Source organism: Pantherophis guttatus, chromosome 2, assembly GCF_059756535.1.
Source record: "Pantherophis guttatus breed Tessera chromosome 2, ASM5975653v1, whole genome shotgun sequence".
Taxonomy (NCBI): Eukaryota; Metazoa; Chordata; class Lepidosauria; order Squamata; family Colubridae; genus Pantherophis; species Pantherophis guttatus.
This window is the reverse complement of record NC_142064.1, coordinates 15,555,594-15,576,318: the sequence shown is the minus strand read 5'-3', so window position 1 is coordinate 15,576,318 and position 20,725 is coordinate 15,555,594.

Here is a 20,725-nt window from a genome sequence, read left to right as displayed (position 1 = left end):
ATAAGTCCTTCACTATTGTGGTTGGGAGGAGGTTTTCAGCAAATTAAATCACACTGCAAAATGGCAGCCACATTATTGCTTTCGTGGCTTCTCTACAAAGAATAAACGAAAGGCATAAGCGATGCCAAAATGCAGTAATGAGATGCTTTAAGCTATAAGCTTATCCTTAGGCAATTAAACCACAGTACATATAAATTGATTAAATAAAAAAAGATGACAAATCGTTTGGAGAAAATAAAAATAGCTCTTCTGTGCAATTCTGACTATGCTTACACAAAGAACATTGGCGCATAATCTGGTTAATTTTTTGGAGGATCAAAGGTTGAATTCAGAAGCTTGCAATCTCACATCCAGGCTGCTATAATTAACCTCATACTTATGCTTTCCTCTCATTCTTTGAGCTCTAATTTTTCTTTCTCCTGTTTGCCCTCACCTGCTGTTGAACCCCTGTCATTGATTGACAGGAGTTTTGGGAGCCACTTAAAAGTTTTGCTTTTAATTTATTCAACTCTGCACAACTCAGCTCCCGTGCTCCTTCAGTGCTGTCTCATATGACGTTAAGGTAAAGGTTCCCCCGCATATGCGTGCTAGTCGTTTCTGGCTCCAGGGGCAATGCTCATCTCCCTTTCTAAGCCGAAGAGCCAGCACTGTCTGAAGACGCCTCCGTGGTCATCATGTGGCTGGCATGACTAAACGCCGAAGGCGCACACAGCATTGTTACCTTCCCACCAAAGGTGGTCCCTATTTTTCTACTTGCATTTTTTATGTGCTTTCGAACTGCTAGGTTGGCAGAAGCTGGGACAAGTAATGGGAGTTCACTCCATTACGCGGCACTAGGATTTGAACCGCTGAACTGCTGACCTTCTGATCGACAAGCTCAGCATCTTAGCCACTGAGCCACTGTGTCCCTGATGTTACCACAATATAAAACTGATGTTGAGGCCCTAGAAAGTGTGCAAAGAAGAGCAAGAAAGATGATAAGAGGCTAAACTGTAGGTGAACAGTTGAGGGAGCTAGTCAGTGGTGGATTTCAATTTTTTTTACTACCGGTTCTGTGGCTGTGGCTTGGTGCACGTGGCAGGAGAAGGATACTGTATAATCTCCATTTCCTCCCGATCACCTGGGACCTGGGGGGCAGAAAATAGATGGGGTGGGGCCAGTCAGAATTTTTACTACCGGTTCTCCGAACTATTCAAAATTTCCGCTACCAGTTCTCCAGAACTGGTCAGAACCTGCTGAAACCCACCTCTGGAGCTAGGTATGCTTAGCCTATTGAAGTGAAGAATTCAATAACTGTTTTCTAGTACTTGAGGAGTGGTTACAGAGAAGAGGGGATGGACTTATTCTCCAAAGCCCTACAGGGCAGGATAAGAAACAAGGGGTGAAAACTTGTTAAAGAGAGATCCACCCTAGAAATAAGGAGAAATTTCCTGACAGTGACAACAATTAATAAAATAGCTTGGTTCCTGGGTGCTCCATCACTGGAGGTTTTCAAAAATAGACTGGATAACCATTTGACTGGATAGTATGAGCAGGGGGTTGGACTAAAAGTCCTCCAAGGGCCCTTCCAACTGGGTGACTTTGGGCCAATAACCAAAAGACTGTGAGTTCTAGTCCCGCCTTAGACATGAAAGCCAGCTGAGTGACCTTGGGGCTGTCACTCTCTCTAGCCAAATCTACCTCACAGGGTTGTTGTGGAGGAGGAAGGAATTTTATATATGTTTTCCATCTTTACTTATGAAGTAATAAAGGTGAGATTAAAAAAAATCTAATACAAATAAAATAAATTTAAAGACTTGATTTCGGAAACAGTGGGGATCCGTTGACGATACAAGAAACTTTGGTTGCCTTGTGAAATTTGATCTCGTTGATTATTTGGACAGTTTGGGGATATGTGTACATGTTCGTGTGTGAATGTATGTCCCAAAAATCAACATGGCAATGTGATTTTGGGTTTCACAGATTGACTGATAGACTTTTGTAGAAATGACTGGTTCATGCTATTATGGTAAAACAAAAAGTTGTGATGTGTTGCCTTATTCTACTGCAACAGATAGAGTCGGAAGTCAATGTTTCTGTTTCTTTTTCTTACCCTACCCTTCCTCACTTTTCTTTCCCCTTTTCCCTTCCCCGTCCTCTTATTTGCTTTTGTATTTTGCATTTTATAATACTTTATAACCTAATAAAAATGTGTTTGACACTAAAGACAATGTATTAACCAATTAAGGGCTATGAAAACAAAGAAGGGAAGCAAAATAAAACAAAATACTCCCTCACTCACTCACTCCCCCAAAAATTATGCCAAGAAGCATTTGCAGCTAGGGAATAGAGATATCCTCTGAAAAACAACAACAAGAAGAAGAACATACATGTTTAATAAGGTGAATACAATATACAACTGTAATGATTGATCCAAGCTCAGGAGGAATATCAAAGTGAGTAAATAGTGAGTATGATTTTAGGCCTGGAGATGCAATCTTCATTAGATGAATTTTTCCTTCAGTTCTAAAGATAATTTTGATGTTCTCTTTATCGCTGGACTTTCCCCCCCCCCCATGACAGCTGGTACACAGAGTAGCCATATTCACCTTTGCAGAGTGTCAGTCAGGCTAAAGGCATAGCAACTAATACATGGAAGTAGAAGGTTGTTGCAACAATGAAATGCCCAGGGTGATTGCATCTGTGAAATTTTGTTTTATTGCCTAAGTGTACATTTAAATACACAATGATGTTTAAAACTGGAGTCAGAGTAGCTTTCTATGCTGGTTGATGGGAGATTTTTCACAACCTCTTATCTATGGGCTAATTTATATTATCTTGAAAGGCATCCTGCAGATCTTTTAGTCCTCTTGCTCAGAGCAGGAACTTTCAGATTGTCCCAGTCAAGTAATTGTCCACCTTTCTTTCAGGACACAGGCTGTTTCACTGCTTAATACCTATCACAGCCAGGAAATTCCTCCTAATTTCAACTTTAGATCTCCTTCTATAAAGCTCTGACCAACTGGTTCTTTGTACAAGTCTTTGGCAATACAGAGAATCAACCCATGCCCCAGCTCTTCATTGTTTCCTTAGCTTTCTCTTCTTTAAGCTAAACATACCCAGTTTTTAAAAACCTTTCATAGCTTTTTATAGCTTTCAAAATGATGACTCATTTTGGTTGTTTTTCTCTGCAATCTTTGCAGAGATACAAGCATCTCTCTTGTATTGCCGCAACCAAAACTGGAAGCAGTATCCCAGTTGTGGTAACTACAGTGTGGAGCAAAATCATCACTCCTTTGATATTGACATTATTCCTCTGTTTATGCAGCCCTCCCTCCTTCCCTTCCAGTGGTGGGTTGCTCCCGGTTCGGTCTGGTTCTATAGAACCTGTAGTAAAACTGGTGGGAGGCTCCGCCCACCCACCATGACATCATCATGGGTGATCTGAGCATGCACGTGCGCTCCCGTTGTGAACCAGTAATAAAGGTAAGTGGAACCCACCCCTGCTTCCTTCCTATTTGTGCAGTTTCTGTCGTTCCATGGAACTTATGAGTGATCAATGTTCCTGTTATGACCCCAACTCCCGAGCCTGTCCTGATAGAGGAAGAGGACTCAGAAGGTGATGGGGAGGAACTGACAAGGCCTCCCTCTCCAGGACCCTCCTTTCTGGCAATGCCTCAGGTTCCATCCGAAGGCCAGGAGGAACAGCCTGGGATGTGCCGGGAGGAAGGCATATCGGAGCACCAATTGATAGGGAGCGAGGATGATGAATCCTGGCTTGATCCCAGGCAGCGTCAGAGGGAGAAGCATGCGCAACAACGGAAGAGGCGTGGGAGGGCCAGAGATTGAGCTGAGTCATGGAGCCACGCCCCACCAGGAATAAAAGTGGGTGGGATTGCTCTTCAGGCTTTGTGACGGACAAAGTTAAACCCTGAAAGTCACATCGTGATCTCTGAAATTTGGCTTGGATATATTTTGGACTGAACATTGACTAAACTCTTGTCTCGTGGATAATTTGTTGCTCCTGGAACGGACTGAAGATAAGTCCTCTTCTGTTTTATGGGAGTGAAAACGGTCTTGGCAGGCATTCGGCAGTTTGCTGCCAAAACCTTGGTCTGCCAAGAATTCTAATCTGTTTACCTAATAAAATATTGGCAGGCGTACTTGGTATTACGTTTGTCTGTGTGAGGAAGGGGGACAGAACAGTTCCAGTTGATGGAAACCTTTACGACATCCAACCTTCTGGATTCATGTCAGTCTTTTTTCAGATTTCTGGAAATGGCACCTATCTATGCTTAAAACGTATCTTCTCCTTCACTCCAGTTATGTTTCCAACAACTGGGAAAAGTAGCTGCCTGGATAAAAAGGAGGCAAAATCTCTTTCAAGTAAGTTCTTGAAAACTTCATAGACATGTCCTTCTGCTTTTCATGATAATAAGCAACGATTACCATTTATCCAGGATTTATTTATGTATTGGCTTCCCAGTCTAGCCTATAGATCTGGGATGTCCCAAGTATTCCTAGATATGCCTTTCCTTGGTTCTTTTTACTTACCAGAGCTATGGCTCATGTCCCCTTAGAAAAGTAAAAGCTCTAATGTGACAAATGCACATGTACAGGGTCAACTATTGACGTATGATTTATTAATAAGTAAACAGTTAATACATTTAACTTAATTGCAAACACTTTGTTCTGATAAACCACCAATTTCATTTGCAGTAGCAGTGACAGCCTCTCAGTTTGAAGCAGGAGTCATTGCTCCATTTAATATGCTGGAGAGCTAGTCCCTAGAATTTTAAAATGTTCTAGTAAAGCCGGAGATTTTTTGACAAGAAGGGAAAATAAGCTTGAAAGGGTTATTTTTACCTCCACAGTTGTTGACTCAGCTGCCCTTTTGTTCTTTGACAAAACAATGAAGGAAAGCAGGTGTTTTGATTCCATTAAATTCACAACAATTTAGGAACATTTACCCATTTTGTAAAAAAAAACCAACACCCCTCAATTAAGCTTGCTTTAGCTTTTATGCAATAATATTAAATAAAAGAAAACTATATTTTTGTGCAATTTGGTGATGTAATTAGTAACTTCAGGAACATTAAGCAAATGTTGCCATTGTCTTGTAGACAAAGATGTGTTCGAATTACCATGCTCTCTTCAAGATGCAACAGAATCTAAAATGTATAATCAATATTAAGCATAAGAAGCAAGCATAAGTGTCCTGGTTTTGGGTAGACAAAACTAAATTCAGTGCCATTGTCAGGCTCCAAAAACCAAGAAAGACACACTGTGATTCTTTCAAGTAGATTTCTTTAATGCTTTTCTCCTACAGGCAACATCTTGTTAAATTAAAGCAAACTACCACCCACATAAGCATATGCTCTGAGAATTACTAGGGAGGAAACATCTTTACTTTACTGATTATGGGAGCGACACAGCGCACCCATGTAACACCTCTCCTGCGCGAGCTGCACTGGCTCCCGGTGGTCTTCCGGGTGCGATTCAAGGTGTTGGTTACCATCTTTAAAGCGCTCCATGGCTTAGGACCTTACTAAGGTACTTACCTGCAAGAACTTACTAAGGTACTTACCTTAGTAAGGTTTAGGTACTTACGAGATCGCCTTCTGCTACCGATAGCCTCCCACCGACCAATACGCTCCCACAGAGGGACTCTTCAGGGTGCCGTCGGTCAAACAATGTCGACTGGCGACTCCCAGGGGGAGAGCCTTCTCTGTGGGGGCACCTGCCCTCTGGAATGAATTGCCCCCGGAGATACGGATGATCCCTGACCTATGTGCCTTTCGCCGTGCCCTATTGTTCCAACAAGCTGGGCTGGCCTAAACATGAATTTTAATGGTTGTCTTAGTTTTTTAATAATATTGGGGCCAAATTATTTAATATATTTTAAATTGTTTTTAAATTTTATGTATATGTGTGTTTTATTGCTGGCTGTGTACCACCCTGAGTCCCTCGGGAGAAGGGTAATATAAAAATTTAAATAACAAATAAATAAATAAATTTACTCTCTTCCTCTCACAATTCTCTCTTTCCCTTTCCCTTTCCCTTTCCTTTTCTCTTTCAAGTTGTCTCTTGTTTCTCTGGAATATAATCCCTCCCTCCTTGTAATCCAGATTACATTCCAACAGAATCCTCTATTAATGGTTGCAAGAACTGAATATGGCTAGTCTAGTGAAGAGTAGGACAAGGGGTAACATGATAGCAGTGTTCCAATATTTGAGGGGCTGCCACAAAGAGGAGAGGGTCAACCTAGTCTCCAAAGCACCCGAAGGCCAGACAAGGAATAATGGATGGAAACGGATCAAGGAGAGAGTCAACCTAGAAATAAGGAGAATTTTTTTAACAATGAGAACAATCAACCAATGCAACAGCTTACCTTCAGAAGTTGTGGAGCTTCATCACTGGAAGCTTTCAAGAAGAGACTGGACAGCCATGTAGAAATAGTACAGGGTCTTCTGCTTGGGTGGGGGGTTGGACTAGATGACCTACAAGGTCCCTTCTAACTCTCTTATTCTATTCTAATCAAATGTCAGGTGTCTGTGGAGATTCTCAATCATCCAGGTCATGGTTGCTTCAAAGGTGCTTTTCCAAAAGGTGACTGGACACTCTTGATTCTGAAGAAGCTGTTTGGATGAGAAGCTAAATGTTTTCAAGAGGAAAAAAAAAAAAACCAAGGAAGTCCATTTTTCTTTTGGAAAAGTACCTTTAGGACATGTCAGGTGGGAAGAATCAGGATCAAACTTTAGTTTTGGTTAAACTGATTTATTGCTCATGCCTATACACAAGAATCTAGTTAATTAACTGTCAGCACTAAATTTGACATGAGATAAGAGTTAAGAGAATTCAAGACAGGTTGAATTTGGACCACTTTTAGGAAAGTAATGACTTTAGGTTGATTTCTTTCTTGACTCCACCCCAGGCTCTGCCTCTCTTTGTTCTATATCATATCAGGTAATGATGCTATCCATCTAGGAAAAGACAACTTTGATAGCCCTTTTCCAGAAATACCAAAATAACAAATTGTGGATGGGAAAAGTCCCCTGTTCATGCCGGATGAGATACATGAAAGACAACCTGGAGCTGTGGTGAGAAAATGCAGTATCATTTATTTTATTTACTGAAGTTTCTCCTGTATGCTGTTAAAGTACAATAGGCTTTAAAGAGCTTAAAGGATGTAAAATTAAAATTAAAAATAAATCAAGCACTTAAAACACTTCATTGATCCTATGAGGATAGTTCTTTACATATTCAAATGTCTTCCTTAAAGAGATAGATCTTTGTAGCCTTTTGGAAGCATATGGATGTAAGGACAGAAGCATTGTCCTCCTGGATTGGACTCCTGGCCCATTTAGTTCTGGGGTCTCCAAACTTGGCAATCTTAAGACTTATGGCCTTCAACTCCCAGAATTCTTCAGCCAGACATGCTGGCTGGGGAATTCTGGGTGTTGAAGTCCACACGTCTTAAACTTGGTAAGTTTGAAGACCCCTGATCTAGTCTAGCATTCTGTTCTCATGCTGGCCAACTGTATGTATAAGGAGGCCCACTAGTCTCCCAGTACATGGGCTTCAGAGATAATGCCACTCCCATCAAGGCTGACTCTATCATTCCCCCTGACTTTCATGAATTGATCCAACCCTTTTTTGTAGCAAGCTAAGCTGGTAGCCAGCAGCACATATTATGATGGTGAACTCCAAAATTGAATTACATATTGCATTAAAAAAAATTGTTTTCATTGTCTGTCCTGATTCTTTCAGGATTCACTGGGTTCAACCTTCTAGAGGTGAATTGATATTTGGGGGTGTTGTTCCAAAGAAGGCAACACTACTGAGAAGCCACACCCTTGGGGTCTCTGAGGGAATGGCATTCCCTCAAAGAAGACATCCCTAGAAAGCCTTCTTTGTCTGGTATCACTGGACAGGCAGCCTTAGAGGTATAAAGAGCATTGAAAGTGAAAACCAGCACATTAAATTCCACCAACAATTTACTGCCAAGAGCAGATTATCCATTGTTTTTGGGCCAGTAACTATTTCTTCTTCTTCCTATTCTCTTCCCAGAGTTGCTGTGAGGATAAAAGTTGGGAATAAAGCTAAGATATCCTTCTAAAGTGATTGACTTTAGTTAGAGACCATCAAAAAATGCAACACATACTCGGGACATCTGGATTTGCATGCCAAGAGTGGAAAAAGAGAACTTTGAACCTGAATACTTGGCATACTTGGACATTTGGACTACATTTTTTCTTGCTATTTTCCAAGCTTCCACTCTTGATCTTCTCAGGTAGAATTTACACAGTTGTAATTAAGTTCCTGAACTTTGAAATGTGAAATAAAACCTATGCTCCCTTAGCATTTTGATGACTGCAGGGAAAGCTTAGTGTTTTTCTGTCTTCTACAATATAAAAGGGGTATTTTAGCATCTGTTAGGGCAGAGTTCCTCAGCCTAATATTCCCCAGATGTACTAAGCTTCAACTTCCATCACGATCTTTACAATGGCTAAGTGTGAAACTGAAGTCCAACCCTTAATAAATCTGTAAATGTTGAATCGTTGCATTCAACTTTGAATATCTTCTTGAAGCCCAATGTTGAGACTTTACAATTGGAAAACATACCCTAAGTAAACAGCAATATTCTAGGATATTAGAAGACCTTCCCAAAAACAAGCTTACAAACCTTTGCTGTGAGAGACCATAGGATGGCTGGAAACAGAAAGGAAGAAAGACAGTGGTGGGATTCTATCGGTTTGGATCAGTTCGGGCAAACCAGCTGACTTTCAGCTGTGAGCAAACTGGTTCTCTCTTTCTTTGAAATGGGCCCGCCCAGCCACCCCTGCGTTAAACTCACCTATATATCTGCTTCCGAAGCCCAGCTGATGGGGGCGGCAGAGTAGATTGCCGCTCCTCTTTCATTTCCTGCAACACCTCAGCTGTTTTCCTTGCTCTCAGCAACGCGGAAGTTCAATTTTCTGCAAACTGTGCATGCACGTGTACGCAGCGAAGCGCCTGCTCAGTGAACCGGTTGTTAAACAGTTAAACATTGAAGAGAAGCTAGGAGACAAAAGGTGGAAGTGTCGGCATCTTCTCTTATAAGAACAACTCAGGAAACCTGGGAAGAGGTGTTTCAAGTCATGCAAAGAGACTCCACCTTAGTGAATTCACAAAATGAGGGTTGGAGATCACATCTATATTATGCTACCTCTGTATTTATCCCTGGACTAGCATTAAAGATATCATATGGACTTTGCAATTTTGGCTCTCTTGTTGTTCTTGCCCAGCTGTCTGGGGCTGGACTGTTGCTATGGTCTGCTGGAACATTTGGACCAATTGTTGACTTGGTTCTCCCTGCATGAAGGAGTTGCTAGGTGATGACATCACTACAGAGCCACTGTTTTCTATTGCTAGCCATCTGCAGCTTGCTATTTTTTTCATGCAGAATTCTTGAAGAATGGGAACCAAAAGGTCAAGACTTGCTAGCAGGTTCAGAAATTTTCAGTGGTGCATGGAGTTGTTTCCTCTTCTTCTTAGCAGAATTTGTGCCTAAGGAAAACACAGAAAACTGTTTTATCCTGATTCATATAATTTGCCACTTTAACCAAGATAATATAATCAGTTTAGTAACTGTAGTTACTTTCCCCCTGTAAATACAATAATCAAACACAGTTGTTTTTATTTCCATTCAATTGTGTTCCAATTCTCAGAGATTGCATAGACAAGTCCCTGGAGTTTTCTTGGCAAGGTTTTTTTTTTTGGAAGTGGTTTGCCATTGCCTCCTTCCTAGGTCTGAGTAATATGACTGGCCCAAGATCACCCAGCTGCCATTCTAGTCTAAGGCAGGACTAGAATTCCTGGTCTGGTTTCTAACCTGATGCCTTAACCGTTGTACCAAACAAGCTCTCATCAAACACAGTACTGAGAATATAAATGAATGAAGGCAAATATATGTGTTCCAGTATAATGTTGCAGGATCTGATCTGGGTCAGTCACCGGGTACCAGAGGTTTAGTCTTCTGAGCTTTCAGATTTGTGCTGACACCAGTGTTGGGATTCATCCGGTTCAGGCCAGTTTGGATGAACCAGTAGTTAAATTGCTGGCTGACCCCACCCCTTCCCACCTTCCCCCTTCCTGGAGTCCCCACATGCCTCATTTTGGCTTGCAGGTAAGTGCAGGGAGGCCTACTAGGCCCAAAATGGGGCATGGGGTGTGTGGTGCCCCCCATGGCCCATTTTCACTCCCAGGAGGCTGCAGGGAGCCTCCTAGGCCCAAAATGGGGATGGGGGGGTGAGGCATGGCCCCCCCAGCCCGTTTTCGCTCCCAGGAGGCTGCTGAGAAGCCTATTAGGACCCAAAATGAGGCACAGAGGGGCAGCACATCCCCCCGTAACCCATTATTGCTCCCAGGGGGGTGCAGGAGGCTGATGCTGCCTGTCACACAACCTGGCCATGCCCACCATGGCCACACCCACCCATCCGGTCATTAGTCAGAGAACCAGCTGTTAAATTATTTAAATCCCACCACTGGCTGGAACCCATCCTCGGAAACTTCTCCCTGAGACATTCTGGTGAGAGAGAAGTTCCCTGAGGATGGGTTCCAGCACAAGTCCGAAAGCTCAGAAGGCTAAACCTCTGGTCCCAATGACTGACCCAGATTGGATCCTGAGAATATAAAGTTTGCTCTGTTTTGGTTCATTTTGTTTTATATCTGCTTTATAACAGCCCTGCAGATGTCTTTCAGGTTTCTTTCTTCTTCAATATCACAACATGCTTTCCTCCCTAGCCCGGCTCTATCTATCCATGTTCTCTTGATCATAATTTACATCTCATGATTAGCTTCAGTTTGCATCTGGGGATTGATTTCAGGCCCACAATGCTGGAGAACACAAAACAAAGTTTGCGAAAACGTGAAATGCCTCCAGCCTACGCTAGATTTCTAAACTATGAGATGGATGAAGCTGTCAGGTTTGGTTTTGCTCACTGTATCATTTTTCAACTTTACGGTCACTTCATCCCTTATCTACCCTACCTCGCCATTTTTTAAAAAAAGAAAGAAAGAAAGAAAGAAAAAAGTCTATACAATAGTCTAAGCAAATTTTCAAGCATGGACATTTTTTTTCAAATGTAAGCCCTTTCATATACACAATTTCTATTACATGCATTTCCATCCCCCAAATAATTCAGCCAAATAGAAACCAATTTTGTATGCTATTCTAACTGAACTATGTATTTTATGGGGAAATTATAGGTATATTTTCTATAACGGCTATTTAATGAGTTGATTTATATGGTTGTCTATCTCAAATGAATGACTCTGGGTAGCTAACAATTTTAAAAGCAATAAAAATTAAATACAAAAACCCACAGGAGCCAGAAGATTATAACATCAATAAGATGACAATCACATAACCAAGAAATGGGCTCTGTCCATTGAGACCCAGGGTCTCAAGTTCAAGCACACAGCCATGTCTTCAGGTCCTACAGAAGACCAACTGGACAGAGAGCAATCTAACCTCCGTAAGGATGACATTCAGAGGGCAGGTGCCATAAAACAAGGCTCCCCACCTGGCCTTTGCCAGACAACATTCTTTAGCTGATAGAGCCTAAAACATGGCACTCCAGCCAAACTGGATACATCTAAAAACGAGGGGTAGATAACAACTGTGGAGTGATGGTCCTATACATAGCCTGGCCCAAACCATGAAAGTTTTGAAAGATAACTACCAGCGCTTTAAATTGCATCTAGATGCATACTGGTAGGCAATGCAGGTTGTGGAGCAATGTGGTCACACATGCCAAAAAATAAAAGCATTAACTACTCACATTGCTGCATTTTCCACCAGCTGAAGCTTCTGAATGCTCCTCAGTGATAGCCCCATGTGGAATGTGCTGCAATAGTCCACTCTGGTTATGAGGGTATGAGTCAGTGGTGGGATTCAGCCGGTTCGGGCACGTTCTGGCTGGTTTGGGCAAATGGTAGTTAAATTACTGGTTGGCCCCTTCTCACCCCTTCCAGCCTTGCCCCTCCCAGGAGTTCCCATGGGCCCCCTTCCCAGGAGGCTTCAGGGAGGCTTCCTAGGCCCATTTTCGCTTCCCAGGAGGCTTCAGGGAGGCCTCCTACGCCCAAAACAGGGCACGGGGTGGGGATAGCGGCGTGCCCCCCACAGTCCATTTTTGCTTCCAAGGGAGTACAAGAGGCTGAGTGCTGCCTGTCATACCCCCTGGCCACGCCCACCATAGCCACGCCCACCTAACCAATCATTAGGGCAGAGAACCGGTTGTTAAATTATTTGAATCCCACCACTGCTATGAGTGATCATGAACAGGGCCTCCCAATCCAGGAATGGGCACAGCTGATGCACAATTAGAAGCTGTGCAAAAAGCTGTGCAGGAGCTATGAATTCATGGAGGACTCCCAGATGACTCACTGGTTCTGTCAGAGGCAGAGTAACCCCATCCAGAACCAAAGGTGGAAAGTCCCCAGAACCAGGAGATCCAAAGTATTCAGTCTTGCTAGGATTGACCTGAAATCTATTGTGATGTATTCAGATCCACACAGTCTCCAGGCACCGGGTCAAATGGCATCCCTCAAATTACCTGGAGTAGAGATGTAAAGATGGGTATAATTAGCATATTGAGTCGCCACCAGATGAGATGGTCAGCATATCAGTTTAATCAATAGTAAATAAATATTGTTGAAACCTCAGTCTAAACCATTGGATGATTTGTCATTGGCTTCATGTAGATGTTAAACAACTACTATGTATTATGTACTATGTACTATGTTAAACAAAAGATGAGCCCTGATGGCGCAGCAGACTAAAGCACTCTTATTAACACTGTTATTAACATCAGCTGCCTGCAATTACTGCAAGTTCAAATCTCACCAGGCTCAAGGTTGACTCAGCCTTCCATCCTTTCTAAGGTAGGTAAAATGAGGACCCGGATTGTGGGGGCAATAAGCTGACTTTGTATAAAATATACAAAAGTATGAAGGCTATTGCTTAACACATTGTAAGCTGCCCTGCGTCTCCGGAGAAGGGCAGCATATAAATCAAATTAAAAAAAAAAAAAAACGAGAGGAGAAGCCACTAAGCCACGATGTACCCCACAATACTGTGTTTGTGTTTTGGGGACCTTGGCCCCTCTTCATCTCTTTTAATTAAACTGTTTGAAACTTAACTTTAAGCTAAGTTACAAACCTCTAACTTGAAAGCAAAATGCGTCACCAAATATCCCTAAACTGTTAAAGAAATAATTGTCTTCCATCTTTTAGTTCAGTTGAGTTTTGTGGTGTCTTATCTCAAAAAGTGTTTAAAAACATTTCTTTCCATTATATGTAACACTGAACCGCAATGCCAATTTTGCTAGTTACAATTTCAGTTTCTTTGCGGAGAAGAAAAGAAGCATGGGGGAAAATTATCTCTGTGCCACCCTTCAGATATAAAGCATTTGCTCTGCCTTCTAGCTTAAAAGGGAGAAATTAGGGGTTTTGAATGACTTGGGCTTGTTAAACACTCTGCTTCGCTCTTCTTTGAAGAATAGCATGAGTGAATGAATGAATGCCACTTTGGTAACAACCTAGGTCAGAAGTAAGAACGTGTAAGCTCTTTGATCTCATTTTTCTTAAGAGAACTTTAAAAAGCCAACAAAGAAAAGAAAAATGAAATTGAATCAGATTTCAAAATCGTTTCATCCAGAGGTGGGTTTCACATAATTATATCACTGATTCCAGGGGTGGGTTCTACTTACCTTTACTACCAGTTCGGAATGGGATGCGCAGATCACCGGTGATGATATCTGGGGCTGTGGGCGGGGCCTCCCGCCAGTTTTACTACCGATTCTTGCAAACCAAGAGCAACCCACTGACTGGTTTGCCGCACAGTGAAAATGTGAGTGAGCGCCCTCTGCGCATGTGCGCAGCCTTCCAGCCTCACACGTGTGGCTTGCACGCATGCACACAGCTTAGAAAACATGGCTAAATAGGATGGCATAGCGCCAGGGCGGGTGGGTGTCCACCTGCAGGTTGTCACTACCGATTTTCCCGAACCGGTCCGAACCAACTTAATACCACCACTGATTTCATCTTCATAAAGTGGCTCTCATCTTATATGAAGATGAAATATTTCTGGTATATGCATTCCTCACAAGTAGCAAATAACTACGTTTGTGTTGGGGATCCAACTACAGCTAGTCCGTGTTTAATGACTGCCTTGTTTAGCAAGTGTTTGCAGTTACAACGGTATGAAAAAGTGGCTTTGCAGCCAATCCTCTATAGAAAGTCAGTAAAGCAGAGGAAAGGTATCTATGCAGTGGTGAAATCTAAAATTTGTTACTACCGGTTCTGTGGGCATGGCTTGCGGGGGGGGGGGGTAATGTGATTGGGTGGGTGTGGCCAACTTTTTTTTATTATTATTTTTAAAACCATTTTTCCTACAACCTCTTCGGCGAAGAGGTTGTAAAAAAAATGCTTTTAAAAGCCTCTCCCAGCTGAGTTGCCTGATCGGCAGAGGCTTTTTTTCTTTTAAAAGACTCTGCCGATCAGGCAACTCAGCTGGGATCGTCAGAGGCTTTTAAAAGCATTCTTTTTACAACCTCTTTGGTTGAAGAGGTTGTAGAAAAAATGGTTTTAAAAGGAAAAAAAAGCCTCTGCCGATCAGGCAACTCAGCTGGGATCGTCAGAGGCTTTTAAAAGAAAAAAAGCCTATGCCGATTAGGCAACTCAGCTGGGATTGGCTAAAGAGGTTGTAGAAAAAATGCTTTTAATTTTTTTTAAAAAAAGTCTCTGATGATTGCACGGCTCAGCTGGGCATGGGGGAGGGGCAGGGATTTTTGCTACCGGTTTTCTGAACCACCCGCCTCCATCACTACCTGATCAAGAGATCCAGTCTGAACCAGGAGCATTTCACCCCTGTATCTATGGAGATTCTCAATCATCCAGGTCATGGATGTCACAAAGATGCTTTTCCAAAAAGCAACTGGACTTCCTTGATTTTTTTTTTTCTTCTTGAAAATGTTTAGCTTCTCATCTCATCTCACTGGAGAACTTGGATGAAAAGCGAAATGTTTTCAAGGAAAAAGCTCCAGTTGCCTTTTGGAAAAGCATTTTTGGGACAAAGGAAAGATAAAGCAAGATCATACGTATTCTTGTGGTTTCATTTTAGTAGTCTCTTCCCTTAATGACCAATTGCTGGTCACATCAGTAGTTGCTAAACAAGGATTATCTCTATGGTAGAAAAGCTGCAGTTTGAGGATTAATCTATCCCATTTCTAAGCAGGATACAAAACATTTCAAACTCAAAATATTTCAAATAAGAGCCAAATGGCAGTTTAGAGTGTAGTTTTACTACTTGGAGTACAAAATGGGCTACATCTATCTTTTCTGGAAGTGTTGCAAGTTCAAAGCAACTCCATTTTGAAGTTCAAAGTGTTCTATTTTGAGCTCAAAAAGATTGAAACAGTCCATTTCACACTCAAAATGGGCATTTGACACTCAGGTCATGTTTTGCAAATTGGTTTGAATTTGAAACAATTTGCACCCACTACTCTCCACTCCATAGCACTAAGTCTAATGAGTTGATTTTCTTGGAGAGCACAAGTGCACCGTTTTATACTATCTTAAACTCGAAGGAAATAGGTAAGAGCCTCTTGTTACAGATAGATGTTCTCTGATGAATTCTTACATAATTAATTAGGATAGAAAGCTTCTGGTGTACCTTTCAAACTACATAGTGTAACTATTCCAACATTCTTGTTCTTTGAATGATAACAATCCTGCACACATTTCAAAGACCCACCACTTTTCCTATCATTTTCAAATTTATTTTCAACGTATTCCAGGGGTGAAATCCAGCAGGTTCTGACAGGTTCTGGAGAATCGGTAGCAGAAATTTTGAGCAGTTCAGAGAACCGGTAGCAGAAATTTTGAGTACCACCTCTGGCTCCAGAGTGGGGTGGGAATGGAGATTTTGTAATATCCTTCCCCTGAAGTGGGGTGGGAATGGAGATTTTGCAGTATCCTTCCCTTGCCACACCCACCAAGCCACACCCACCAAGCCACACCCACCAAGCCACACCATGCCCACCAAGCCACGCCCACAGAACCAGTAGTAAAAAAAATTGGATTTCACCACTGACATATTCTAAGGCAAGGGGTCTGATAATATCAGGCTCAAAACCAGGAAAGACACTTGGTGATTCTTCCAAGCTGACTTCTTGATTGTTCCACATCTATAGACAAAATGTTGCCGTAGTGAGCACTCCACTATTCACATCTACAATATGTGAACTAAAGTTTTTCTTATTATTGTATTAAGTTTTAGTGATTGTCGCCCCTGAACCATGGATTGTATTTGTATCAGGAGCATCAAGTTGCGTTTCCAGATTGAAAGGATTAGCCGATGACATCAACACTGCCCGGGGGGACCCTCAGTTGGGGGTTCCTTTCATGTCCCCATCAGGAGCTAGAGCAAAGGATGGGAATACATCCCACCCCACAGCGGCACTCAAATCTAGAACGTGGGTTTGCTAATCTCCCACCCAGAGCCTTAACCATGTGGGCAACTGTGCTCCTAGTCCCATGGATGGAGGATGGTCACATGATAGCTCCAGATGTCTATCAATGGACCACTTGGAATCAGTGGTGGGTTTCACATTATGGTTTCACTCCATTACACTACTGGTTTGCCCCACGAGCATGCGCTCGCTTCATGCGTGCACACTCCTGTTTCGCATGCGTGCCTGCCTTCCGCGCATGTGCCTGTTGTGACCCAGGCCCAAGTAGGTAGTATTAGACGCAAACAGTTCCAAAACAAACAGACTTTATTAGAACAGCTGAGAATTCTCAGCGTAGTCCAAACTAAATTAAAACAAACTCTTCATAACACAAATTCTTCAGTCTAATCACCAACCTTGGTATAATTAGGCAAACTGCCAAAGGCTTCTCTTGGCAAAAGTTCAGAAGCAGAAGACGCTGACCAGAGATAAGTGCAGCAAGACAAGAACAAGTCTATCAACATTGTTTTCCGACAAAGAGCCCAAGAGCCGTTGCTGGTATTTTAAGCCTTATGGGAGGGGCCAATCATCTCTTGGCCCTACTCCTGATTTGTCCTCTTTGCTTTAGTTGCTCTTGTCTTCTGGCAGCTCTTCTCATACGTGCACTAGGAACAGGCTCTTCCTGTTCCTCTGCCTCTCTACTGTCAGCCTCTGGAGGCTCTAGAGTCTGGACCTCACTCCCCGATGGCCCTGGCACCATCTCTGCCTCCGACACAGAGCCCTCATCCAGGCCTTCCCCAGCCTCCAGGACTGGCTGCTGTTCTTCCTCAGCCTCATTGCTGTCCGACTCCGTTGCCAGCTCCGCAGGCTGCTGGCGGACCACAACAGTGCCCTGCCTCAAAAACGTACCTAAATAGGATGGCATAGAGCTGGGGTGGGTGGGCAGGCCCACCCACAATTTCCACTACCGGTTCGAGCAAACTGGTCCGAACCAGCTGAATACCACCTCTGCTTGGAATCCAACCTTGCCTTAGTATAATAATGTTAAATATGATACAAAAGTTGTGGTGGGCTTTGCAACCTTCTCAGCACCGTTTTCATCCAAAGTCTTCTGTAGTAGACCTTGACACAAAAATACCACCGTTCACACCACTGTGAGAACTGTGGGGTCCTTCTGTAGCAGGATTCCGCAGTTCTCACAGTGGTATGAATAGTGGTATTTTTGTGTTGAAACTCTTAGTATCCTTTTCATAAATGTGCAGAAGAGCAAGGCCGCAAGTACAATCTGGAAACTAATAAAAAGCTGTCTGGAGAACATTTTCTCCAACCTTCATCTGATTAAGAGCTTCACTGTCGCCGGAAGGAGAAACATGTTTGTGTACAGATGGAAAATTTGTTTGATTATAAGTATATAAAGCAGCTAATTATCTCTACATTAGCTGTGCTGTGATTTGGTGTTTGTTTTCATTCTTGCAAAACTAAACGTGTTAAAAGAGTGGATTGGAATGCTTTTCACTGATCTGAGGTTCTCTCCATACTTTGCACTGGTTGATGGGATATTTTCCCCCCCTCATCTCGAAACCAAATTGTTCATGCATAATCACCATGAGACCCCCCCAGCTCCAGAACATTAAAGGACTATATTTGTAGCTCCGGGTTGAAATTTGAGATCCTTGGTGCTCTCTGAGCTTGGTTGTTTTTTTGGCAGATGTTTCATTACCCAACCTAGGTAACATTATCACCTAGCACTGATGATGTAACCTAGTTTGAGTATTGAAACATCTGCAAAACAACCAAGTTCAGAGAGCACCAAGGACCCTCAGATTTTAGAATTAGTGAAACCTTAATACAGGTTTAACCAAGCATCATTTTGCATTTGGGTACGATTACCTGAATGAGCACTTACACACATGGAAATGGATGCTCCTTTTTTTTATAGTGCGTGCAAAGGATTCGCATCTGAATGACATGGTGAAAGTTTTTTTGTGGTGGAATCTGAGTTGAGGAGCTGAGTGAAGCTGAACTGAGTTGAAGGGAGGAATGAAGAGGCTAGCTAGCCTTGAGTTACTAATGGGACTCCCTAGAACAGTGATGACTAACCTTTTTGCCATCACGTGCCAAAAGTGGGGGGGTTGTGCGCGCACATGCCCACACCCATAATTCAATGGGCCTGCACCTGCGCCCACAACTCCTTTGCACTCCCCCACTTTTGGCACGTGATGGCATTATGGGCCTGGTAGGCCTGTTTTTCACCCTCCCCAGGTTCAAGATGCTTTCTAGGAGCCTGGGGAGGGCAAAAACAGCCTTCCCTACGCCCCTGGAGGCCCTCCGGAGGCCTTCTGGAGGCCGGAAACAGCCCATTTCCCAAGTTCTGGTGGGCCTGAAAGGCCCGAAAATCAGCTGGCCGGTGCACGCATGCGTGCTGAAGCTGAGCTAGGGCAACGTTCGTGTGCCCACAGATATGGCTGCGTGTGCCACCTGTGGCACACATGCCATAGGTTCGCCATCATGGCCCTAGAACCTAGAACTAAATTCTCCCTAGAACTTTATAGTGTATATGTAGTAGATGTATGGGGGAGGTTTTTGTCTGGTGAGATAGGTGAGTAGCAGTAAACATAAGACCACACCTAGAATACTGCATTTAGTTTTGGTCACCACACTATAAAAATGATGTTGAGACTCAGAGTGCAGAGAAGAACAACCAAGATGATTAGGGGACTGGAGGCTAAAACATACAATGAATGGTTGCAGGAACTGGGCATGGCTAATCTAATGAAGAGAAGGAGCAGGGGAGACATGATAGCAGTCTTCCAATATTTGAGGGGCTGCCACAGAGAGGACGGGGTCAATCTGTTTTCCAAAGCACCTGAAGACCAGACAAGGAATAATGGATGGAAACTGAACAAGGAGAGATTCAACCTGGAAATAAGGAGAAATTTTCTGACAGTGAGAACAATAAGTGGAACAGAAGTTGCCTTCGGAGGTTGTGGGAGCTTCATCACTGGAAGCTTTCAAGAAGAGACTGGACTGCCATCTGTCAGAAATGGTGTAGGGTCTCCTGGTTGGGTGGGGGTGAGGGTTGGACTAGATGACCTACAAGGTCCTTTCCAACTCTGTTAATCTGTTAATATTACTCTGATCAGCTGCTCGTGTCATTCCCAGTTCTTTGTGCTTGAAATTAGTAGACCTACCAGATTCCTGGCTGTGTATTGTGGAAGATTATTCCTGATAATAACAACAATAATAAGTAATACAGTATAGAGGTGGAACATTATAGCATGTCAACTATGACGAGGAATACATGTGAAATAGAGTTGGGAAATCTCTTTGCTTATTGTCTGTGGAGATTCTCAGTCATCCAGGTCATGATTGTTGTCAGGAAGTTGCACAGTAAGTGTCCAAATAAAGTCAGAGAGGCTGACATGAACTTGTAATTTTATATAAATAAATATACTGTATTTTTCGGAGTATAAGACACACCAGAGCATAAGACGCAGCTTAGTTTTTGGGGAGGAAAATAGGAAAAAAAAAATCTGCCTACCAGGTATTCATCTGGCTAGCGTCCTTAGTCTGGTCAGCTTCAGCACATTAGTTTGCTGGTTTTTTATCCCCTGCTTGGGGATAAAAAACAGCTTCTATGGCACAGCTGAGAGGAAGCAGCAATGAGAAAAGCAGGCAAAGCACGGGGGGAGATCGCTTCACTCGGCTAGCGCCTAGTTAGGGCTGAAAAAAAGCTTCTAAAGAGCAGCTGAGAGTCGGAGCAAAGCATGGAGATCGTGCCTCGTTAAAGCACAGCGGAGAGTCAAGGGAGCAGGCAAAGCTGGGAAGATCGCTTTGCTTCACTCGCTAGTGCCTCATTAGGGCTGAAAAAAAGCTTTGAAAAAGCTACATTTGAGTATAAGACACACCCAAATTTTCAGCCTCTTTTAGGGGGGAAAAAGGTGCGTCTTATACTCCGAAAAATACGGTATTTAGCATCTATATCTACAGCATACAAGATAGTCAGGGACCATTAACGTCATGAGGTAAATCATCAAGGAAATCCCACAGCATACAGATCACACAGAAGAAAAAGGTGGGGGGGGGGAAAGGGAAACTCCCCCTTTACATCCACAGCAACCAATGGCCTCACGCAGAAGCCAGCACTCTCTAATCAATCAACTACAACTGTGCGTTCTGGCCCATTATACACTTTACTCTTCCAGCTACCAAACTGGATTCATGGATCAGGGACATGGTTTCTCCTCAAA